General features: G+C 56.5%; 16 non-coding genes across 16 annotated transcripts; all 16 read right to left on the bottom strand.

Annotated features, from left to right (window-relative positions):
- Nucleotides 1-1,484: 1,484 nt before the first annotated feature.
- On the bottom strand, nt 1,485-1,603 carry LOC112431001 (5S ribosomal RNA). Its single transcript, XR_003022284.1, has one exon. It is a non-coding gene; the product is annotated as a 5S ribosomal RNA (ribosomal RNA).
- Nucleotides 1,604-2,671: 1,068 nt separating this feature from the next.
- LOC112431000 (5S ribosomal RNA) lies at nt 2,672-2,790 on the bottom strand. The gene has a single exon (XR_013097482.1). It is a non-coding gene; the product is annotated as a 5S ribosomal RNA (ribosomal RNA).
- Nucleotides 2,791-4,043: 1,253 nt separating this feature from the next.
- Nucleotides 4,044-4,162, bottom strand: LOC112430990 (5S ribosomal RNA). The gene has a single exon (XR_003022274.1). It is a non-coding gene; the product is annotated as a 5S ribosomal RNA (ribosomal RNA).
- Nucleotides 4,163-4,982: 820 nt separating this feature from the next.
- On the bottom strand, nt 4,983-5,101 carry LOC112430996 (5S ribosomal RNA). The gene has a single exon (XR_003022280.1). It is a non-coding gene; the product is annotated as a 5S ribosomal RNA (ribosomal RNA).
- A 1,251-nt stretch (nt 5,102-6,352) lies between these two features.
- On the bottom strand, nt 6,353-6,471 carry LOC112431003 (5S ribosomal RNA). The gene has a single exon (XR_003022285.1). It is a non-coding gene; the product is annotated as a 5S ribosomal RNA (ribosomal RNA).
- A 1,599-nt stretch (nt 6,472-8,070) lies between these two features.
- Nucleotides 8,071-8,189, bottom strand: LOC112430995 (5S ribosomal RNA). The gene has a single exon (XR_003022279.2). It is a non-coding gene; the product is annotated as a 5S ribosomal RNA (ribosomal RNA).
- A 1,413-nt stretch (nt 8,190-9,602) lies between these two features.
- On the bottom strand, nt 9,603-9,721 carry LOC112431004 (5S ribosomal RNA). The gene has a single exon (XR_003022286.1). It is a non-coding gene; the product is annotated as a 5S ribosomal RNA (ribosomal RNA).
- A 1,333-nt stretch (nt 9,722-11,054) lies between these two features.
- LOC112431002 (5S ribosomal RNA) lies at nt 11,055-11,173 on the bottom strand. Its single transcript, XR_013097695.1, has one exon. It is a non-coding gene; the product is annotated as a 5S ribosomal RNA (ribosomal RNA).
- Nucleotides 11,174-12,307: 1,134 nt separating this feature from the next.
- Nucleotides 12,308-12,426, bottom strand: LOC112431006 (5S ribosomal RNA). Its single transcript, XR_003022287.1, has one exon. It is a non-coding gene; the product is annotated as a 5S ribosomal RNA (ribosomal RNA).
- Nucleotides 12,427-13,557: 1,131 nt separating this feature from the next.
- On the bottom strand, nt 13,558-13,676 carry LOC112430991 (5S ribosomal RNA). The gene has a single exon (XR_003022275.2). It is a non-coding gene; the product is annotated as a 5S ribosomal RNA (ribosomal RNA).
- Nucleotides 13,677-14,578: 902 nt separating this feature from the next.
- On the bottom strand, nt 14,579-14,697 carry LOC112430998 (5S ribosomal RNA). Its single transcript, XR_003022282.1, has one exon. It is a non-coding gene; the product is annotated as a 5S ribosomal RNA (ribosomal RNA).
- A 1,211-nt stretch (nt 14,698-15,908) lies between these two features.
- On the bottom strand, nt 15,909-16,027 carry LOC112430992 (5S ribosomal RNA). The gene has a single exon (XR_003022276.1). It is a non-coding gene; the product is annotated as a 5S ribosomal RNA (ribosomal RNA).
- Nucleotides 16,028-17,239: 1,212 nt separating this feature from the next.
- On the bottom strand, nt 17,240-17,358 carry LOC112430997 (5S ribosomal RNA). The gene has a single exon (XR_003022281.1). It is a non-coding gene; the product is annotated as a 5S ribosomal RNA (ribosomal RNA).
- Nucleotides 17,359-18,768: 1,410 nt separating this feature from the next.
- On the bottom strand, nt 18,769-18,887 carry LOC112430993 (5S ribosomal RNA). The gene has a single exon (XR_003022277.1). It is a non-coding gene; the product is annotated as a 5S ribosomal RNA (ribosomal RNA).
- Nucleotides 18,888-20,100: 1,213 nt separating this feature from the next.
- On the bottom strand, nt 20,101-20,219 carry LOC112430999 (5S ribosomal RNA). The gene has a single exon (XR_003022283.1). It is a non-coding gene; the product is annotated as a 5S ribosomal RNA (ribosomal RNA).
- Nucleotides 20,220-21,431: 1,212 nt separating this feature from the next.
- Nucleotides 21,432-21,550, bottom strand: LOC112434416 (5S ribosomal RNA). Its single transcript, XR_003024053.1, has one exon. It is a non-coding gene; the product is annotated as a 5S ribosomal RNA (ribosomal RNA).
- Nucleotides 21,551-22,215: the final 665 nt, after the last annotated feature.

The raw sequence follows: 22,215 nt of genomic DNA, 5'->3' as shown, positions 1-22,215 counted from the left end.
GCCTCAGCCAGCAGCCACAGGCCCTGGTGTGGTGTAGGTGGCCTCAGCCAGCAGCCACAGGCCCTTGTGTGGTGTAAGTGGCCTCAGCCAGCAGCCACAGGCCCTGGTGTGGTGTAAGTGGCCTGAGCAAGAGCCACAGGCCCTGGTGTGGTGTAATTGGCCTCAATAGCAACTAAGGCCCTGGTGTGGTGTATGTGGCCTGAGCCAGCAGCCACAGGCCGTGGTGTGGTGTAAGTGGCCTCAGAAGCAAATAAGGCCGTGGTGTGGTGTATGTGGCCTCAGCCAGCAGCCACAGGCCCTGGTGTGGTGTAAGTGGCCTCAATAGCAACTAAGGCCCTGGTGTGGTGTAAGTGGCCTCAGCCAGCAGCCACAGGCCTTGGTGTGGTGTAAGTGGCCTCAGAAGCAAATAAGGCCCTGGTGTGGTGTAAGTGGCCTCAATAGCAACTAAGGCCCTGGTGTGGTGTAGGTGGCCTCAGCCAGCAGCCACAGGCCCTGGTGTGGTGTAAGTGTCCTGAGCAAGAGCCACAGACCCTGGTGTGGTGTAATTGGCCTCAATAGCAACTAAGGCCCTGGTGTGGTGTAAGTGGCCTCAGCCAGCAGCCACAGGCCCTGGTGTGGTGTAAGTGGCCTCAGAAGCAAATAAGGCCCCTGTGTGGTGTAAGTGGCCTCAATAGCAACTAAGGCCCTGGTGTGGTGTAGGTGGCCTCAGCCAGCAGCCACAGGCCCTGGTGTGGTGTAAGTGGCCTCAGCCAGCAGCCACAGACCCTGGTGTGGTGTAGGTGGCCTCAGCCAGCAGCCACAGGCCCTTGTGTGGTGTAAGTGGCCTCAGCCAGCAGCCACAGGCCCTGGTGTGGTGTAAGTGGCCTCAGCCAGTGCCACAGGCCCTGGTGTGGTGTAATTGGCCTCAGCCAGCAGCAACAGGCCCTGGTGTGGTGTAATTGGCCACAATAGCAACTAAGGCCCTGGTGTGGTGTATGTGGCCTCAGCCAGCAGCCACAGGCCCTGGTGTGGTGTAAGTGGCCTCAGCCAGCAGCACAGGGTCTTGTGTCTTGTACATGGCCACAGCAAGCAGCACTGGGCCAGGTTTGGTGAAGATGGCCTTGGCCAGAAGCACAGGGTCTGGTGTGATTTGAGTGGCCTGAGCAAGAGCCACAGGCCCTGGTGTGGTGTAAGTGGCCTCAGCCAGCAGCCACAGGCCCTGGTGTGGTGTAAGTGGCCTCAGCCAGCAGCCACAGGCCCTGGTGTGGTGTAAGTGGCCTCAGCCAGCAGCCACAGGCCCTGGTGTGGTGTAAGTGGCCTCAGCCAGCAGCCACAAGAGCCACAGGCCCTGGTGTGGTGTAGGTGGCATCAGCTAGCAGCACAAGACATTGGAAAACAGCCAAAAGCAATGTCGTTAATGTGCCCTCATTAATGGGCAGCTGCTTTTGGTCTTTTAATACACCCCTTCTCTGGATCAAAAGCGGTTCAATGACATGAAAATGAAAGGCTTACAGCACCAGGTATTCCCAGGCAGTCTCCCATCCAAGTACTAACCAAGCCCAGCCCTGCTTAGCTTCCGAGATCAGACGAGGTCGGGCGTGCTCAGGGTGGTATGGCCGTAAGCTGCTGGCCCCAGCACAATGTCTCAATTTATGGATTCAACTGATTAGGTGGCAAGTACCTGAAGTTACGAAGACAATCCTTTAACCATACCTGCATGTTTGCATAATACCCTAACCCAAAGGCTCAGTTTAGCATTTATCTAACAGCACAGGCCCTGGATTGTTGAAGATGGCCTCAGGAACCAGCACCGGGCCTGGTGTGTTGTACATGGCCACAGCTAGCAGCACAGGGCCTGGTGTGGTGTAAGTGGCCTCAGCCAGCAGCCACAGGCCCTGGTGTGGTGTAAGTGGCCTCAGCCAGCAGCCACAGGCCCTGGTGTGGTGTAAGTGGCCTCAGCCAGCAGCCACAAGAGCCACAGGCCCTGGTGTGGTGTAAGTGGCCTCAGCCAGAAGCCACAGGCACTGGTGTGGTGTAAGTGACCTCAGCCAGCAGCCACAGGCCCTGGTGTGGTGTAAGTGGCCTCAGCCAGCAGCCACAGGCCCTGGTGTGGTGTAAGTGGCCTCAGCCAGCAGCCACAGGCCCTGGTGTGGTGTAAGTGGCCTCAGCCAGTGCCACATGCCCTGGTGTGGTGTAAGTGGCCTGAGCAAGAGTCAGAGACCCTGGTGTGGTGTAATTGGCCTCAATAGCAACTAATGCCCTGGTGTGGTGTAGGTGGCCTCAGCCAGCAGCCACAGGCCCTGGTGTGGTGTAAGTGGCCTCAGCCAGCAGCCACAGGCCCTGGTGTGGTGTAAGTGGCCTGAGCAAGAGCCACAGACCCTGGTGTGGTGTAATTGGCCTCAATAGCAACTAATGCCCTGATGTGGTGTTAGTGGCCTCAGCCAGTGCCACAGGCCCTGGTGTGGTGTAAGTGGCCTCAGCCAGCAGCCACAGGCCTTGATGTGGTGTAAGTGGCCCCAGCCGGTCACTCAGGCCCTGGTGTGGTGTAGGTGGCATCAGCTAGCAGCACAAGACATTGGAAAACAGCCAAAAGCAGTGTCGTTAATGTGCCCTCATTAATGGGCAGCTGCTTTTGGTCTTTTAATACACCCCTTCTCTGGATCAAAAGCGGTTCAATGACATGAAAATGAAAGGCTTACAGCACCAGGAATTCCCAGGAAGTCTCCCATCCAACTACTAACCAAGCCCAGCCCTGCTTAGCTTCCGAGATCAGACGAGGTCGGGCGTGCTCAGGGTGGTATGGCCGTAAGCTGCTGGCCCCAGCACAATGTCTCAATTTATGGATTCAACTGATTAGGTGGCAAGTACCTGAAGTTACGAAGACAATCTTATAACCCTGACTGCATGTTTGCATAATACCCTAACCCAAAGGCTCAGTTTAGCATTTATCTAACAGCACAGGCCCTGGATTGTTGAAGATGGCCTCAGGAACCAGCACAGGGCCTGGTGTGTTGTACATGGCCACAGCTAGCAGCACAGGGCCAGGTTTGGTGAAGATGGCCTCGGCCAGAAGCGCAGGTCCTGGTGTGATGTGAGTGGCCTGAGCAAGAGCCACAGGCCCTGGTGTGGTGTAAGTGGCCTCAGCCAGAAGCCACAGGCACTGGTGTGGTGTAAGTGGCCTCAGCCAGCAGCAAAAGGGCCCTGGTGTGGTGTAAGTCGCCTCAGCCAGCTGCCACAGGCCCTGGTGTGGTGTAGGTGGCCTCAGCCAGCAGCCACAGGCCCTGGTGTGGTGTAAGTGGCCTGAGCAAGAGCCACAGACCCTGGTGTGGTGTAATTGGCCTCAATAGCAACTAAGGCCCTGGTGTGGTGTAAGTGGCCTCAGCCAGCAGCCACAGGCCTTGGTGTGGTGTAAGTGGCCTCAGCCAGTGCCACAGGCCCTGGTGTGGTGTAAGTGGCCTCAGCCAGTGCCACAGGCCCTGGTGTGGTGTAAGTGGCCTCAATAGCAACTAATGCCCTGGTGTGGTGTAGGTGGCCTCAGCCAGCAGCCACAGGCCCTGGTGTGGTGTAAGTGGCCTCAGCCAGCAGCCACAGACCCTGGTGTGGTGTAAGTGGCCTCAGCCAGAGCCACAGGCCCTGGTGTGGTGTAAGTGGCCTCAGCCAGTGCCACAGGCCTTGGTGTGGTGTAAGTGGCCTGAACAACAGCCACAGGCCCTGGTGTGGTGTAGGTGGCCTGAGCCAGCAGCCACAGACCCTGGTGTGGTGTAATTGGCCTCAATAGCAACTAAGGCCCTGGTGTTGTGTATGTGGCCTCAGCCAGCAGCCACAGGCCCTGGTGTGGTGTAAGTGGCCTGAGCCAGAGCCACAGGCCCTGATGTGGTGTAAGTGGCCCCAGCCGGTCACTCAGGCCCTGGTGTGGTGTAGGTGGCATCAGCTAGCAGCACAAGACATTGGAAAACAGCCAAAAGCAGTGTCGTTAATGTGCCCTCATTAATGGGCAGCTGCTTTTGGTCTTTTAATACACCCCTTCTCTGGATCAAAAGCGGTTCAATGACATGAAAATGAAAGGCTTACAGCACCAGGTATTCCCAGGTAGTCTCCCATCCAAGTACTAACCAAGCCCAGCCCTGCTTAGCTTCCGAGATCAGACGAGGTCGGGCGTGCTCAGGGTGGTATGGCCGTAAGCTGCTGGCCCCAGCACAATGTCTCAATTTATGGATTCAACTGATTAGGTGGCAAGTACCTGAAGTTACGAAGACAATCCTATAACCATACCTGCATGTTTGCAAAATACCCTAACCCAAAGGCTCAGTTTAGCATTTATCCAACAGCACAGGCCCTGGATTGTTGAAGATGGCCTCTGGAACCAGCACAGGGCCTGGTGTGTTGTACATGGCCACAGCAAGAAGCACAGGGCCTGGTTTGGTGAAGATGGCCTCGGCCAGAAGCACAGGGCCTGGTGTGATATGAGTGGCCTGAGCAAGAGCCACAGGCCCTGGTGTGGTGTAAGTGGCCTGAGCAAGAGCCACAGGCCCTGGTGTGGTGTAAGTGGTCTCAGCCAGCAGCCACAGGCCCTGGTGTGGTGTAGGTTGCCTCAGCCAGCAGCCACAGGCCCTTGTGTGGTGTAAGTGGCCTCAGCCAGCAGCCACAGGCCCTGGTGTGGTGTAAGTGGCCTGAGCAAGAGCCACAGACCCTGGTGTGGTGTAATTGGCCTCAATAGCAACTAAGGCCCTGGTGTGGTGTAAGTGGCCTCAGCCAGCAGCCACAGGCCTTGGTGTGGTGTAAGTGGCCTCAGCCAGAGCCACAGGCCCTGATGTGGTGTAAGTGGCCCCAGCCAGTCACTCAGGCCCTGGTGTGGTGTAGGTGGCATCAGCTAGCAGCACAAGACATTGGAAAAGAGCCAAAAGCAATGTCGTTAATGTGCCCTCATTAATGGGCAGCTGCTTTTGGTCTTTTAATACACCCCTTCTCTGGATCAAAAGCGGTTCAATGACATGAAAATGAAAGGCTTACAGCACCAGGTATTCCCAGGAAGTCTCCCATCCAAGTACTAACCAAGCCCAGCCCTGCTTAGCTTCCGAGATCAGACGAGGTCAGGCATGCTCAGGGTGGTATGGCCGTAAGCTGCTGGCCACAGCACAATGTCTCAATTTATGGATTCAAGTGATTAGGTGGCAAGTACCTGAAGTTACGAAGACAATCCTATAACCATACCTGCATGTTTGCATAACACCCTAACCCAAAGGCTCAGTTTGGCATTTATCCAACAGCACAGGCCCTGGATTGTTGAAGATAGCCTCTGGAACCAGCACAGGGCCTGGTGTGTTGTACATGGCCACAGCTAGCAGCACAGGGGCTGGTTTGGTGAAGATGGCCTCGGCCAGAAGCACAGGGTCTGGTGTGATATGAGTGGCCTGAGCAAGAGCCACAGGCCCTGGTGTGGTGTAAGTGGCCTCAGCCAGCAGCCACAGGCCCTGGTGTGGTGTAAGTGGCCTCAGCCAGTGCCACAGGCCCTGGTGTGGTGTAATTGGCCTCAATAGCAACTAAGGCCCTGGTGTTGTGTATGTGGCCTCAGCCAGCAGCCACAGGCCCTGGTGTGGTGTAAGTGGCCTCAGAAGCAAATAAGGCCCTGGTGTGGTGTAAGTGGCCTCAATAGCAACTAAGGCCCTGGTGTGGTGTAAGTGGCCTCAGCCAGCAGCACAGGGCCTCGTGTGTTGTACATGGCCACAGCAAGCAGCACTGGGCCAGGTTTGGTGAAGATGGCCTTGGCCAGAAGCACAGGGTCTGGTGTGATATGAGTGGCCTGAGCAAGAGCCACAGGCCCTGGTGTGGTGTAAGTGGCCTCAGCCAGAAGCCACAGGCCCTGGTGTGGTGTAAGTGGCCTCAGCCAGCAGCCACAGGCCCTTGTGTGGTGTAAGTGGCCTCAGCCAGCAGCCACAGGCCCTGGTGTGGTGTAAGTGGCCTCAGCCAGCAGCCACAGGCCCTGGTGTGGTGTAAGTGGCCTGAGCAAGAGCCACAGACCCTGGTGTGGTGTAATTGGCCGCAATAGCAACTAAGGCCCTGGTGTGGTGTAGGTGGCCTCAGCCAGCAGCCACAGGCCCTGGTGTGGTGTAAGTGGCCTCAGCCAGCAGCCACAGGCCCTGGTGTGGTGTAAGTGGCCTCAGCCAGAGCCACAGGCCCTGATGTGGTGTAAGTGGCCCCAGCCGGTCACTCAGGCCCTGGTGTGGTGTAGGTGGCATCAGCTAGCAGCACAAGACATTGGAAAACAGCCAAAACGCAATGTCGTTAATGTGCCCTCATTAATGGGCAGCTGCTTTTGGTCTTTTAATACACCCCTTCTCTGGATCAAAAGCGGTTCAATGACATGAAAATGAAAGGCTTACAGCACCAGGTATTCCCAGGCAGTCTCCCATCCAAGTACTAACCAAGCCCAGCCCTGCTTAGCTTCCGAGATCAGACGAGGTCGGGCGTGCTCAGGGTGGTATGGCCGTAAGCTTCTGGCCCCAGCACAATGTCTCAATTTATGGATTCAAGTGATTAGGTGGCAAGTACCTGAAGTTACGAAGACAATCCTATAACCATAACTGCATGTTTGCATAATACCCTAACCCAAAGGCTCAGTTTGGCATTTATCCAACAGCACAGGCCCTGGATTGTTGAAGATAGCCTCTGGAACCAGCACAGGGCCTGGTGTGGTGTAAGTGGCCTCAGCCAGCAGCCACAGGCCCTGGTGTGGTGTAGGTGGCCTCAGCCAGCAGCCACAGGCCCTTGTGTGGTGTAAGTGGCCTCAGCCAGCAGCCACAGGCCCTGGTGTGGTGTAAGTGGCCTCAGCCAGTGCCACAGGCCCTGGTGTGGTGTAATTGGCCTCAATAGCAACTAAGGCCCTGGTGTGGTTTATGTGGCCTCAGCCAGCAGCCACAGGCCCTGGTGTGGTGTACATGGCCACAGCCAGCAGCCACAGGCCCTGGTGTGGTGTAAGTCGCCTCATCCAGCAGCCACAGGCCCTGGTGTGGTGTAAGTCGCCTCATCCAGCAGCCACAGGCCCTGGTGTGGTGTAAGTCGCCTCATCCAGCAGCCACAGGCCCTGGTGTGGTGTAAGTGGCCTCAGCCAGCAGCCACAGGCCCTGGTGTGGTGTAAGTGGCCTCAATAGCAACTAAGGCCCTGGTGTGGTGTATGTGACCTCAGCCAGCAGCCACAGGCCCTGGTGTGGTGTAAGTGGCCTCAGAAGCAAATAAGGCCGTGGTGTGGTGTAAGTGGCCTCAGCCAGAGCCACAGGCCCTGGTGTGGTGTAAGTGGCCTCAATAGCAACTAAGGCCCTGGTGTGGTGTAAGTGGCCTCAGCCAGAGCCACAGGCCCTGGTGTGGTGTAAGTGGCCTCAGCCAGTGCCACAGGCCCTGGTGTGGTGTAAGTGGCCTGAGCAAGAGCCACAGACCCTGGTGTGGTGTAATTGGCCTCAATAGCAACTAATGCCCTGGTGTGGTGTAAGTGGCCTCAGCCAGCAGCCACAGGCCCTGGTGTGGTGTAAGTGTCCTGAGCAAGAGCCACAGGCCCTGGTGTGGTGTAAGTGGCCTGAGCAAGAGCCACAGACCCTGGTGTGGTGTAATTGGCCTCAATAGCAACTAATGCCGTGGTGTGGTGTAGGTGGCCTCAGCCAGCAGCCACAGGCCCTGGTGTGGTGTAGGTGGCCTCAGCCAGCAGCCACAGGCCCTGGTGTGGTGTAAGTGGCCTCAGCCAGTGCCACAGGCCCTGATGTGGTGTAAGTGGCCCCAGCCGGTCATTCAGGCCCTTGTGTGGTGTAAGTGGCCTGAGCAAGAGCCACAGACCCTGGTGTGGTGTAATTGGCCGCAATAGCAACTAAGGCCCTGGTGTGGTGTAAGTGGCCTCAGCCAGCAGCCACAGGCCCTGGTGTGGTGTAAGTGGCCTCAGCCAGCAGCCACAGGCCCTGGTGTGGTGTAGGTGGCATCAGCTAGCAGCACAAGACATTGGAAAACAGCCAAAAGCAATGTCGTTAATGTGCCCTCATTAATGGGCAGCTGCTTTTGGTCTTTTAATACACCCCTTCTCTGGATCAAAAGCGGTTCAATGACATGAAAGGCTTACAGCACCAGGTATTCCCAGGTAGTCTCCCATCCAAGTACTAACCAAGCCCAGGCCTGCTTAGCTTCCGAGATCAGACGAGGTCGGGCGTGCTCAGGGTGGTATGGCCGTAAGCTGCTGGCCCCAGCACAATGTCTCAATTTATGGATTCAACTGATTAGGTGGCAAGTACCTGAAGTTACGAAGACAATCCTATAACCATACCTGCATGTTTGCATAATACCCTAACCCAAAGGCTCAGTTTAGCATTTATCCAACAGCACAGGCCCTGGATTGTTGAAGATGGCCTCAGGAACCAGAACAGGGCCTGGTGTGTTGTACATGGCCACAGCTAGCAGCACAGGGCCTGGTTTGGTGAAGATGGCCTCGGCCAGAAGCACAGGGTCTGCTGTGTTTTTATGAGTGGCCTGAGCAAGAGCCACAGGCCCTGGTGTGGTGTAAGTGGCCTCAGCCAGCAGCCACAGGCCCTGGTGTGGTGTAGGTGGCCTCAGCCAGCAGCCACAGGCCCTTGTGTGGGGTAAGTGGCCTCAGCCAGTGCCACAGGCCCTGGTGTGGTGTAATTGGCCTCAATAGCAACTAAGGCCCTGGTGTGGTGTATGTGGCCTCAGCCAGCAGCCACAGGCCCTGGTGTGGTGTAAGTGGCCTCAATAGCAACTAAGGCCCTGGTGTGGTGTAAGTAGCCTCAGCCAGCAGCCACAGGCCTTGGTGTGGTGTAAGTCGCCTCATCCAGCAGCCACAGGCCCTGGTGTGGTGTAAGTGGCCTCAATAGCAACTAAGGCCCTGGTGTGGTGTAAGTGGCCTCAGCCAGCAGCCACAGGCCCTGGTGTGGTGTAAGTGGCCTCAATAGCAACTAAGGCCCTGGTGTGGTGTAAGTAGCCTCAGCCAGCAGCCACAGGCCTTGGTGTGGTGTAAGTCGCCTCATCCAGCAGCCACAGGCCCTGGTGTGGTGTAAGTGGCCTCAGCCAGCAGCCACAGGCCCTGGTGTTGTGTAGGTGGCCTCAGCCAGCAGCCACAGGCCCTTGTGTGGTGTAAGTGGCCTCAGCCAGCAGCCACAGGCCCTGGTGTGGTGTAAGTGGCCTCAGCCAGTGCCACAGGCCCTTGTGTGGTGTAAGTGGCCTCAGCCAGCAGCCACAGGCCCTGGTGTGGTGTAATTGGCCTCAATAGCAACTAAGGCCCTGGTGTGGTGTAAGTGGCCTGAGCAAGAGCCACAGACCCTGGTGTGGTGTAATTGGCCTCAATAGCAACTAAGGCCCTGGTGTGGTGTAAGTGGCCTCAGCCAGCAGCCACAGGCCCTGGTGTGGTGTAAGTGGCCTCAGCCAGCAGCCACAGGCCCTGATGTGGTGTAAGTGGCCCCAGCCAGTCACTCAGGCCCTGGTGTGGTGTAGGTGGCATCAGCTAGCAGCACAAGACATTGGAAAACAGCCAAAAGCAATGTCGTTAATGTGCCCTCATTAATGGGCAGCTGCTTTTGGTCTTTTAATACACCCCTTCTCTGGATCAAAAGCGGTTCAATGACATGAAAATGAAAGGCTTACAGCACCAGGTATTCCCAGGCAGTCTCCCATCCAAGTACTAACCAAGCCCAGCCCTGCTTAGCTTCCGAGATCAGACGAGGTCGGGCGTGCTCAGGGTGGTATGGCCGTAAGCTGCTGGCCCCAGCACAATGTCTCAATTTATGGATTCAACTGATTAGGTGGCAAGTACCTGAAGTTACGAAGACAATCCTTTAACCATACCTGCATGTTTGCATAATACCCTAACCCAAAGGCTCAGTTTAGCATTTATCTAACAGCACAGGCCCTGGATTGTTGAAGATGGCCTCAGGAACCAGCACCGGGCCTGGTGTGTTGTACATGGCCACAGCTAGCAGCACAGGGCCTGGTTTGGTGAAGATGGCCTCGGCCAGAAGCGCAGGGCCTGGTGTGGTGTGAGTGGCCTCAGCCAGCAGCCACAGGCCCTGGTGTGGTGTAGGTGGCCTCAGCCAGAAGCCACAGGCCCTGGTGTGGTGTAAGTGGCCTGAGCCAGCAGCCACAGGCCCTGGTGTGGTGTAAGTGGCCTCAGCCAGAAGCCACAGGCACTGGTGTGGTGTAAGTGCCCTCAGCCAGCAGCCACAGGCCCTGGTGTGGTGTAAGTGACCTCAGCCAGCAGCCACAGGCCCTGGTGTGGTGTAAGTGGCCTCAGCCAGCAGCCACAGGCCCTGGTGTGGTGTAAGGGGCCTCAATAGCAACTAATGCCCTGGTGTGGTGTAAGTGGCCTGAGCAAGAGTCACAGACCCTGGTGTGGTGTAATTGGCCTCAATAGCAACTAATGCCCTGCTGTGGTGTAGGTGGCCTCAGCCAGCAGCCACAGGCCCTGGTGTGGTGTAAGTGGCCTCAGCCAGTGCCACAGGCCCTGGTGTGGTGTAAGGGGCCTCAATAGCAACTAATGCCCTGGTGTGGTGTAAGTGGCCTGAGCAAGAGCCACAGGCACTGGTGTGGTGTAAGTGCCCTCAGCCAGCAGCCACAGGCCCTGGTGTGGTGTAAGTGGCCTCAGCCAGCAGCCACAGGCCCTGGTGTGGTGTAAGTGGCCTCAGCCAGCAGCCACAGGCCCTGGTGTGGTGTAAGTGGCCTCAGCCAGCAGCCACAGGCCCTGGTGTGGTGTAAGTGGCCTCAGCCAGTGCCACAGGCCCTGGTGTGGTGTAAGTGGCCTGAGCAAGAGTCACAGACCCTGGTGTGGTGTAATTGGCCTCAATAGCAACTAATGCCCTGGTGTGGTGTAGGTGGCCTCAGCCAGCAGCCACAGGCCCTGATGTGGTGTAAGTGGCCCCAGCCGGTCACTCAGTCCCTGGTGTGGTGTAGGTGGCATCAGCTAGCAGCACAAGACATTGGAAAACAGCCAAAAGCAATGTCGTTAATGTGCCCTCATTAATGGGCAGCTGCTTTTGGTCTTTTAATACACCCCTTCTCTGGATCAAAAGCGGTTCAATGACCTGAAAATGAAAGGCTTACAGCACCAGGTATTCCCAGGGAGTCTCCCATCCAAGTACTAACCAAGCCCAGCCCTGCTTAGCTTCCAAGATCAGACGAGGTCGGACGTGCTCAGGGTGGTATGGCCGTAAGCTGCTGGCCCCAGCACAATGTCTCAATTTATGGATTCAACTGATTAGGTGGCAAGTACCTGAAGTTACGAAGACAATCCTTTAACCATACCTGCATGTTTGCATAATACCCTAACCCAAAGGCTCAGTTTAGCATTTATCTAACAGCACAGGCCCTGGATTGTTGAAGATGGCCTCAGGAACAAGCACAGGGCCTGGTGTGTTGTACATGGCCACAGCAAGAAGCACAGGGCCTGGTTTGGTGAAGATGGCCTCGGCCAGAAGCACAGGGCCTGGTGTGATATGAGTGGCCTGAGCAAGAGCCACAGGCCCTGGTGTGGTGTAAGTGGTCTCAGCCAGCAGCCACAGGCCCTTGTGTGGTGTAAGTGGCCTCAGCCAGCAGCCACAGGCCCTGGTGTGGTGTAAGTGGCCTGAGCAAGAGCCACAGACCCTGGTGTGGTGTAATTGGCCTCAATAGCAACTAAGGCCCTGGTGTGGTGTAGGTGGCCTCAGCCAGCAGCCACAGGCCTTGGTGTGGTGTAAGTGGCCTCAGCCAGAGCCACAGGCCCTGGTGTGGTGTAATTGGCCTCAATAGCAACTAAGGCCCTGGTGTGGTGTATGTGGCCTCAGCCAGCAGCCACAGGCCCTGGTGTGGTGTAAGTGGCCTCAATAGCAACTAAGGCCCTGGTGTGGTGTAAGTGGCCTCAGCCAGCAGCCACAGGCCTTGGTGTGGTGTAAGTCGCCTCATCCAGCAGCCACAGGCCCTGGTGTGGTGTAAGTGGCCTCAGCCAGCAGCCACAGGCCCTGGTGTGGTGTAAGTGGCCTGAGCAAGAGCCACAGACCCTGGTGTGGTGTAATTGGCCTCAAAAGCAACTAAGGCCCTGGTGTGGTGTAAGTGGCCTCAGCCAGCAGCCACAGGCCCTGGTGTGGTGTAAGTGGCCTCAGCCAGCAGCCACAGGCCCTGATGTGGTGTAAGTGGCCCCAGCCGGTCACTCAGGCCCTGGTGTGGTGTAGGTGGCATCAGCTAGCAGCACAAGACATTGGAAAACAGCCAAAAGCAATGTCGTTAATGTGCCCTCATTAATGGGCAGCTGCTTTTGGTCTTTTAATACACCCCTTCTCTGGATCAAAAGCGGTTCAATGACATGAAAATGAAAGGCTTACAGCACCAGGTATTCCCAGGCAGTCTCCCATCCAAGTACTAACCAAGCCCAGCCCTGCTTAGCTTCCGAGATCAGACGAGGTCGGGCGTGCTCAGGGTGGTATGGCCGTAAGCTGCTGGCCCCAGCACAATGTCTCAATTTATGGATTCAACTGATTAGGTGGCAAGTACCTGAAGTTACGAAGACAATCCTTTAACCATACCTGCATGTTTGCATAATACCCTAACCCAAAGGCTCAGTTTAGCATTTATCTAACAGCACAGGCCCTGGATTGTTGAAGATGGCCTCAGGAACAAGCACAGGGCCTGGTGTGTTGTACATGGCCACAGCAAGAAGCACAGGGCCTGGTTTGGTGAAGATGGCCTCGGCCAGAAGCACAGGGCCTGGTGTGATATGAGTGGCCTGAGCAAGAGCCACAGGCCCTGGTGTGGTGTAAGTGGCCTGAGCAAGAGCCACAGGCCCTGGTGTGGTGTAAGTGGTCTCAGCCAGCAGCCACAGGCCCTTGTGTGGTGTAAGTGGCCTCAGCCAGCAGCCACAGGCCCTGGTGTGGTGTAAGTGGCCTGAGCAAGAGCCACAGACCCTGGTGTGGTGTAATTGGCCTCAATAGTAACTAAGGCCCTGGTGTGGTGTAGGTGGCCTCAGCCAGCAGCCACAGGCCTTGGTGTGGTGTAAGTGGCCTCAGCCAGAGCCACAGGCCCTGGTGTGGTGTAATTGGCCTCAATAGCAACTAAGGCCCTGGTGTGGTGTATGTGGCCTCAGCCAGCAGCCACAGGCCCTGGTGTGGTGTAAGTGGCCTCAATAGCAACTAAGGCCCTGGTGTGGTGTAAGTGGCCTCAGCCAGCAGCCACAGGCCTTGGTGTGGTGTAATTGGCCTCAATAGCAACTAAGGCCCTGGTGTGGTGTAAGTGGCCTGAGCAAGAGCCACAGACCCTGGTGTGGTGTAATTGGCCTCAAAAGCAACTAAGGCCCTGGTGTGGTGTAAGTGGCCTCAGCCAGCAGCCACAGGCCCTGGTGTGGTGTAAGTGGCCTCAGCCAGCAGCCACAGGCCCTGATGTGGTGTAAGTGGCCCCAGCCGGTCACTCAGGCCCTGGTGTGGTGTAGGTGGCATCAGCTAGCAGCACAAGACATTGGAAAACAGCCAAAAGCAATGTCGTTAATGTGCCCTCATTAATGGGCAGCTGCTTTTGGTCTTTTAATACACCCCTTCTCTGGATCAAAAGCGGTTCAATGACATGAAAATGAAAGGCTTACAGCACCAGGTATTCCCAGGTAGTCTCCCATCCAAGTACTAACCAAGCCCAGCCCTGCTTAGCTTCCGAGATCAGACGAGGTCGGGCGTGCTCAGGGTGGTATGGCCGTAAGCTGCTGGCCCCAGCACAATGTCTCAATTTATGGATTCAACTGATTAGGTGGCAAGTACCTGAAGTTACGAAGACAATCCTTTAACCATACCTGCATGTTTGCATAATACCCTAACCCAAAGGCTCAGTTTAGCATTTATCTAACAGCACAGGCCCTGGATTGTTGAAGATGGCCTCAGGAACCAGCACAGGGCCTGGTGTGTTGTACATGGCCACAGCTAGCAGCACAGGGCCTGGTTTGGTGAAGATGGCCTCGGCCAGAAGCACAGGGCCTGGTGTGATATGAGTGGCCTGAGCAAGAGCCACAGACCCTGGTGTGGTGTAAGTGCCCTCAGCCAGAAGCCACAGGCACTGGTGTGGTGTAAGTGCCCTCAGCCAGCAGCCACAGGCCCTGGTGTGGTGTAAGTGACCTCAGCCAGCAGCCACAGGCCCTGGTGTGGTGTAAGTGGCCTCAGCCAGCAGCCACAGGCCCTGGTGTGGTGTAAGTGGCCTCAGCCAGCAGCCACAGGCCCTGGTGTGGTGTAAGTGGCCTCAGCCAGCAGCCACAGGCCCTGGTGTGGTGTAAGTGGCCTGAGCAAGAGCCACAGACCCTGGTGTGGTGTAATTGGCCTCAATAGCAACTAATGCCCTGGTGTGGTGTAAGTGGCCTCAGCCAGCAGCCACAGGCCCTGGTGTGGTGTAAGTGGCCTCAGCCAGCAGCCACAGGCCCTGATGTGGTGTAAGTGGCCCCAGCCGGTCACTCAGGCCCTGGTGTGGTGTAGGTGGCATCAGCTAGCAGCACAAGACATTGGAAAACAGCCAAAAGCAATGTCGTTAATGTGCCCTCATTAATGGGCAGCTGCTTTTGGTCTTTTAATACACCCCTTCTCTGGATCAAAAGCGGTTCAATGACATGAAAATGAAAGGCTTACAGCACCAGGTATTCCCAGGCAGTCTCCCATCCAAGTACTAACCAAGCCCAGCCCTGCTTAGCTTCCGACATCAGACGAGGTCGGGCGTGCTCAGGGTGGTATGGCCGTAAGCTGCTGGCCCCAGCACAATGTCTCAATTTATGGATTCAACTGATTAGGTGGCAATACCTGAAGTTACGAAGACAATCCTATAACCATACCTGCATGTTTGCATAATACCCTAACCCAAAGGCTCAGTTTGGCATTTATCTAACAGCACAGGCCCTGGATTGTTGAAGATGGCCTCTGGAACCAGCACAGGGCCTGGTGTGTTGTACATGGCCACAGCAAGCAGCACAGGGCCAGGTTTGGTGAAGATGGCCTCGGCCAGAAGCGCAGGGTCTGGTGTGATATGAGTGGCCTGAGCAAGAGCCACAGGCCCTGGTGTGGTGTAAGTGGCCTCAGCCAGCAGCCACAGGCCCTGGTGTGGTGTAAGTGGCCTCAGCCAGTGCCACAGGCCCTGGTGTGGTGTAATTGGCCTCAATAGCAACTAAGGCCCTGGTGTTGTGTATGTGGCCTCAGCCAGCAGCCACAGGCCCTGGTGTGGTGTAAGTGGCCTCAGAAGTAAATAAGGCCCTGGTGTGGTGTAAGTGGCCTCAGCCAGCAGCACAGGGCCTTGTGTCTTGTACATGGCCACAGCAAGCAGCACTGGGCCAGGTTTGGTGAAGATGGCCTTGGCCAGAAGCACAGGGTCTGGTGTGATATGAGTGGCCTGAGCAAGAGCCACAGGCCCTGGTGTGGTGTAAGTGGCCTCAGCCAGAAGCCACAGGCCCTGGTGTGGTGTAGGTGGCCTCAGCCAGCAGCCACAGGCCCTTGTGTGGTGTAAGTGGCCTCAGCCAGCAGCCACAGGCCCTGGTGTGGTGTAAGTGGCCTCAGCCAGCAGCCACAGGCCCTGGTGTGGTGTAAGTGGCCTCAGCCAGCAGCCACAGGCCCTGGTGTGGTGTAAGTGGCCTGAGCAAGAGCTACAGACCCTGGTGTGGTGTAATTGGCCTCAATAGCAACTAAGGCCCTGGTGTGGTGTAGGTGGCCTCAGCCAGCAGCCACAGGCCCTGGTGTGGTGTAAGTGGCCTCAGCCAGAGCCACAGGCCCTGATGTGGTGTAAGTGGCCCCAGCCGGTCACTCAGGCCCTGGTGTGGTGTAGGTGGCATCAGCTAGCAGCACAAGACATTGGAAAACAGCCAAAAGCAATGTCGTTAATGTGCCCTCATTAATGGGCAGCTGCTTTTGGTCTTTTAATACACCCCTTCTCTGGATCAAAAGCGGTTCAATGACATGAAAATGAAAGGCTTACAGCACCAGGTATTCCCAGGCAGTCTCCCATCCAAGTACTAACCAAGCCCAGCCCTGCTTAGCTTCCGAGATCAGACGAGGTCGGGCGTGCTCAGGGTGGTATGGCCGTAAGCTGCTGGCCCCAGCACAATGTCTCAATTTATGGATTCAAGTGATTAGGTGGCAAGTACCTGAAGTTACGAAGACAATCCTATAACCATACCTGCATGTTTGCATAATACCCTAACCCAAAGGCTCAGTTTAGCATTTATCCAACAGCACAGGCCCTGGATTGTTGAAGATGGCCTCAGGAACCAGAACAGGGCCTGGTGTGTTGTACATGGCCACAGCTAGCAGCACAGGGCCTGGTTTGGTGAAGATGGCCTCGGCCAGAAGCACAGGGTCTGGTGTGATATGAGTGGCCTGAGCCAGAGCCACAGGCCCTGGTGTGGTGTAAGTGGCCTCAGCCAGCAGCCACAGGCCCTGGTGTGGTGTAAGTGGCCTCAGCCAGCAGCCACAGGCCCTGGTGTGGTGTAAGTGGCCTCAGCCAGTGCCACAGGCCCTGGTGTGGTGTAATTGGCTTCAATAGCAACTAAGGCCCTGGTGTGGTGTATGTGGCCTCAGCCAGCAGCCACAGGCCCTGGTGTGGTGTACATGGCCACAGCCAGCAGCCACAGGCCCTGGTGTGGTGTAAGTGGCCTCAGCCAGTGCCACAGGCCCTGGTGTGGTGTAAGTGGCCTGAGCAAGAGCCACAGACCCTGGTGTGGTGTAATTGGCCTCAATAGCAACTAATGCCCTGGTGTGGTGTAGGTGGCCTCAGCCAGCAGCCACAGGCCCTGGTGTGGTGTAAGTGGCCTCAATAGCAACTAATGCCCTGATGTGGTGTAAGTGGCCTCAGCCAGCAGCCACAGGCCCTGGTGTGGTGTAAGTGGCCTGACCAAGAGCCACAGACCCTGGTGTGGTGTAATTGGCCTCAATAGCAACTAATGCCCTGGTGTGGTGTAAGTGGCCTCAGCCAGCAGCCACAGGCCCTGGTGTGGTGTAAGTGGCCTCAGCCAGCAGCCACAGGCCCTGGTGTGGTGTAAGTGGCCTCAGCCAGCAGCCACAGGCCCTGGTGTGGTGTAAGTGGCCTCAGCCAGAGCCACAGGCCCTGATGTGGTGTAAGTGGCCCCAGCCGGTCACTCAGGCCCTGGTGTGGTGTAGGTGGCATCAGCTAGCAGCACAAGACATTCGAAAAGAGCCAAAAGCAATGTCGTTAATGTGCCCTCATTAATGGGCAGCTGCTTTTGGTCTTTTAATACACCCCTTCTCTGGATCAAAAGCGGTTCAATGACATGAAAAAGAAAGGCTTACAGCACGAGGTATTCCCAGGCAGTCTCCAATCCAAGTACTAACCAAGCCCAGCCCTGCTTAGCTTCCGAGATCAGACGAGGTCGGGCGTGCTCAGGGTGGTATGGCCGTAAGCTGCTGGCCCCAGCACAATGTCTCAATTTATGGATTCAACTGATTAGGTGGCAAGTACCTGAAGTTACGAAGACAATCCTATAACCATAACTGCATGTTTGCATAATACCCTAACCCAAAGGCTCAGTTTGGCATTTATCCAACAGCACAGGCCCTGGATTGTTGAAGATGGCCTCTGGAACCAGCACAGGGCCTGGTGTGTTGTACATGGCCACAGCTAGCAGCACAGGGCCTGGTTGGATGAAGATGGCCTCGGCCAGAAGCACAGGGTCTGGTGTGATATGAGTGGCCTGAGCAAGAGCCACAGGCCCTGGTGTGGTGTAAGTGGCCTCAGCAAGCAGCCACAGGCCCTGGTGTGGTGTAAGTGCCCTCAGCCAGCAGCCACAGGCCCTGGTGTGGTGTAAGTGGCCTCAGCCAGTGCCACAGGCCCTGGTGTGGTGTAATTGGCCTCAATAGCAACTAAGGCCCTGGTGTGGTGTATGTGGCCTCAGCCAGCAGCCACAGGCCCTGGTGTGGTGTACATGGCCACAGCCAGCAGCCACAGGCCCTGGTGTGGTGTAAGTGGCCTCAATAGCAACTAAGGCCCTGGTGTGGTGTAAGTGGCCTCAGCCAGCAGCCACAGGCCTTGGTGTGGTGTAAGTCGCCTCATCCAGCAGCCACAGGCCCTGGTGTGGTGTAAGTGGCCTCAGCCAGCAGCCACAGGCCCTGGTGTGGTGTAAGTGGCCTCAGCCAGTGCCAGAGGCCCTGGTGTGGTGTAATTGGCCTCAATAGCAACTAAGGCCCTGGTGTGGTGTATGTGGCCTCAGCCAGCAGCCACAGGCCCTGGTGTGGTGTAATTGGCCTCAATAGCAACTAAGGCCCTGGTGTGGTGTAAGTGGCCTCAGCCAGAGCCACAGGCCCTGGTGTGGTGTAAGTGGCCTCAGTCAGAAGCCACAGTCACTGGTGTGGTGTAAGTGGCCTCAGCCAGAAGCCACTGGCCCTGGTGTGGTGTAGGTGGCCTCAGCCAGCAGCCACAGGCCCTTGTGTGGTGTAAGTGGCCTCAGCCAGCAGCCACAGGCCCTGGTGTGGTGTAAGTGGCCTGAGCAAGAGCCACAGACCCTGGTGTGGTGTAATTGGCCTCAATAGCAACTAAGTCCCTGGTGTGGTGTTAGTGGCCTCAGCCAGCAGCCACAGGCCCTGGTGTGGTGTAAGTGGCCTCAGCCAGAGCCACAGGCCCTGATGTGGTGTAAGTGGCCCCAGCCGGTCACTCAGGCTCTGGTGTGGTGTAGGTGGCATCAGCTAGCAGCACAAGACATTGGAAAACAGCCAAAAGCAGTGTCGTTAATGTGCCCTCATTAATGGGCAGCTGCTTTTGGTCTTTTAATACACCCCTTCTCTGGATCAAAAGCAGTTCAATGACATGAAAATTAAAGGCTTACAGCACCAGGTATTCCCAGGCAGTCTCCCATCCAAGTACTAACCAAGCCCAGCCCTGCTTAGCTTCCGAGATCAGACGAGGTCGGGCGTGCTCAGGGTGGTATGGCCGTAAGCTGCTGGCCACAGCACAATGTCTCAATTTATGGATTCAAGTGATTAGGTGGCAAGTACCTGAAGTTACGAAGACAATCCTATAACCATAACTGCATGTTTGCATAATACCCTAACCCAAAGGCTCAGTTTGGCATTTATCCAACAGCACAGGCCCTGGATTGTTGAAGATGGCCTCTGGAACCAGCACAGGGCCTGGTGTGTTGTACATGGCCACAGCTAGCAGCACAGGGCCTGGTTGGGTGAAGATGGCCTCGGCCAGAAGCACAGGGTCTGGTGTGATATGAGTGGCCTGAGCCAGAGCCACAGGCCCTGGTGTGGTGTAAGTGGCCTCAGCCAGCAGCCACAGGCCCTGGTGTGGTGTAAGTGGCCTCAGCCAGCAGCCACAGGCCCTGGTGTGGTGTAAGTGGCCTCAGCCAGTGCCACAGGCCCTGGTGTGGTGTAATTGGCCTCAATAGCAACTAAGGCCCTGGTGTGGTGTATGTGGCCTCAGCCAGCAGCCACAGGCCCTGGTGTGGTGTACATGGCCACAGCCAGCAGCCACAGGCCCTGGTGTGGTGTAAGTGGCCTCAATAGCAACTAAGGCCCTGGTGTGGTGTAAGTGGCCTCAGCCAGCAGCCACAGGCCTTGGTGTGGTGTAAGTCGCCTCATCCAGCAGCCACAGGCCCTGGTGTGGTGTAAGTGGCCTCAGCCAGCAGCCACAGGCCTTGGTGTGGTGTAAGTGGCCTCAGCCAGCAGCCACAGGCCCTGGTGTGGTGTAAGTGGCCTCAGCCAGTGCCACAGGCCCTGGTGTGGTGTAATTGGCCTCAATAGCAACTAAGGCCCTGGTGTGGTGTATGTGGCCTCAGCCAGCAGCCACAGGCCCTGGTGTGGTGTAAGTGGCCTGAGCAAGAGCCACAGACCCTGGTGTGGTGTAATTGGCCTCAATAGCAACTAAGGCCCTGGTGTGGTGTAAGTGGCCTCAGCCAGCAGCCACAGGCCCTGGTGTGGTGTAAGTGGCCTCAGCCAGAGCCACAGGCCCTGATGTGGTGTAAGTGGCCCCAGCCGGTCACTCAGGCCCTGGTGTGGTGTAGGTGGCATCAGCTAGCAGCACAAGACATTGGAAAACAGCCAAAAGCAATGTCGTTAATGTGCCCTCATTAATGGGCAGCTGCTTTTGGTCTTTTAATACACCCCTTCTCTGGATCAAAAGCGGTTCAATGACATGAAAATGAAAGGCTTACAGCACCAGGTATTCCCAGGGAGTCTCCCATCCAAGTACTAACCAAGCCCAGCCCTGCTTAGCTTCCGACATCAGACGAGGTCGGGCGTGCTCAGGGTGGTATGGCCGTAAGCTGCTGGCCCCAGCACAATGTCTCAATTTATGGATTCAACTGATTAGGTGGCAAGTACCTGAAGTTACGAAGACAATCCTATAACCATACCTGCATGTTTGCATAATACCCTAACCCAAAGGCTCAGTTTGGCATTTATCTAACAGCACAGGCCCTGGATTGTTGAAGATGGCCTCTGGAACCAGCACAGGGCCTGGTGTGTTGTACATGGCCACAGCAAGCAGCACAGGGCCAGGTTTGGTGAAGATGGCCTCGGCCAGAAGCGCAGGGTCTGGTGTGATATGAGTGGCCTGAGCAAGAGCCACAGGCCCTGGTGTGGTGTAAGTGGCCTCAGCCAGCAGCCACAGGCCCTGGTGTGGTGTAAGTGGCCTCAGCCAGTGCCACAGGCCCTGGTGTGGTGTAATTGGCCTCAATAGCAACTAAGGCCCTGGTGTTGTGTATGTGGCCTCAGCCAGCAGCCACAGGCCCTGGTGTGGTGTAAGTGGCCTCAGAAGTAAATAAGGCCCTGGTGTGGTGTAAGTGGCCTCAGCCAGCAGCACAGGGCCTTGTGTCTTGTACATGGCCACAGCAAGCAGCACTGGGCCAGGTTTGGTGAAGATGGCCTTGGCCAGAAGCACAGGGTCTGGTGTGATATGAGTGGCCTGAGCAAGAGCCACAGGCCCTGGTGTGGTGTAAGTGGCCTCAGCCAGAAGCCACAGGCCCTGGTGTGGTGTAGGTGGCCTCAGCCAGCAGCCACAGGCCCTTGTGTGGTGTAAGTGGCCTCAGCCAGCAGCCACAGGCCCTGGTGTGGTGTAAGTGGCCTCAGCCAGCAGCCACAGGCCCTGGTGTGGTGTAAGTGGCCTCAGCCAGCAGCCACAGGCCCTGGTGTGGTGTAAGTGGCCTGAGCAAGAGCTACAGACCCTGGTGTGGTGTAATTGGCCTCAATAGCAACTAAGGCCCTGGTGTGGTGTAGGTGGCCTCAGCCAGCAGCCACAGGCCCTGGTGTGGTGTAAGTGGCCTCAGCCAGAGCCACAGGCCCTGATGTGGTGTAAGTGGCCCCAGCCGGTCACTCAGGCCCTGGTGTGGTGTAGGTGGCATCAGCTAGCAGCACAAGACATTGGAAAAGAGCCAAAAGCAATGTCGTTAATGTGCCCTCATTAATGGGCAGCTGCTTTTGGTCTTTTAATACACCCCTTCTCTGGATCAAAAGCGGTTCAATGACATGAAAATGAAAGGCTTACAGCACCAGGTATTCCAAGGAAGTCTCCCATCCAAGTACTAACCAAGCCCAGCCCTGCTTAGCTTCCGAGATCAGACGAGGTCGGGCGTGCTCAGGGTGGTATGGCCGTAAGCTGCTGGCCCCAGCACAATGTCTCAATTTATGGATTCAAGTGATTAGGTGGCAAGTACCTGAAGTTACGAAGACAATCCTATAACCATACCTGCATGTTTACATAATACCCTAACCCAAAGGCTCAGTTTAGCATTTATCCAACAGCACAGGCCCTGGATTGTTGAAGATGGCCTCAGGAACCAGAACAGGGCCTGGTGTGTTGTACATGGCCACAGCTAGCAGCACAGGGCCTGGTTTGGTGAAGATGGCCTCGGCCAGAAGCACAGGGTCTGGTGTGATATGAGTGGCCTGAGCCAGAGCCACAGGCCCTGGTGTGGTGTAAGTGGCCTCAGCCAGCAGCCACAGGCCCTGGTGTGGTGTAAGTGGCCTCAGCCAGCAGCCACAGGCCCTGGTGTGGTGTAAGTGGCCTCAGCCAGTGCCACAGGCCCTGGTGTGGTGTAATTGGCCTCAATAGCAACTAAGGCCCTGGTGTGGTGTATGTGGCCTCAGCCAGCAGCCACAGGCCCTGGTGTGGTGTACATGGCCACAGCCAGCAGCCACAGGCCCTGGTGTGGTGTAAGTGGCCTCAGCAAGTGCCACAGGCCCTGGTGTGGTGTAAGTGGCCTGAGCAAGAGCCACAGACCCTGGTGTGGTGTAATTGGCCTCAATAGCAACTAATGCCCTG

This window comes from Maylandia zebra, linkage group LG3 (genome assembly GCF_041146795.1).
Source record: "Maylandia zebra isolate NMK-2024a linkage group LG3, Mzebra_GT3a, whole genome shotgun sequence".
Taxonomy (NCBI): domain Eukaryota; kingdom Metazoa; phylum Chordata; class Actinopteri; order Cichliformes; family Cichlidae; genus Maylandia; species Maylandia zebra.
The sequence above is the reverse complement of the archived record's forward strand: the minus strand, read 5'-3'. Positions and strand labels throughout refer to the sequence as shown.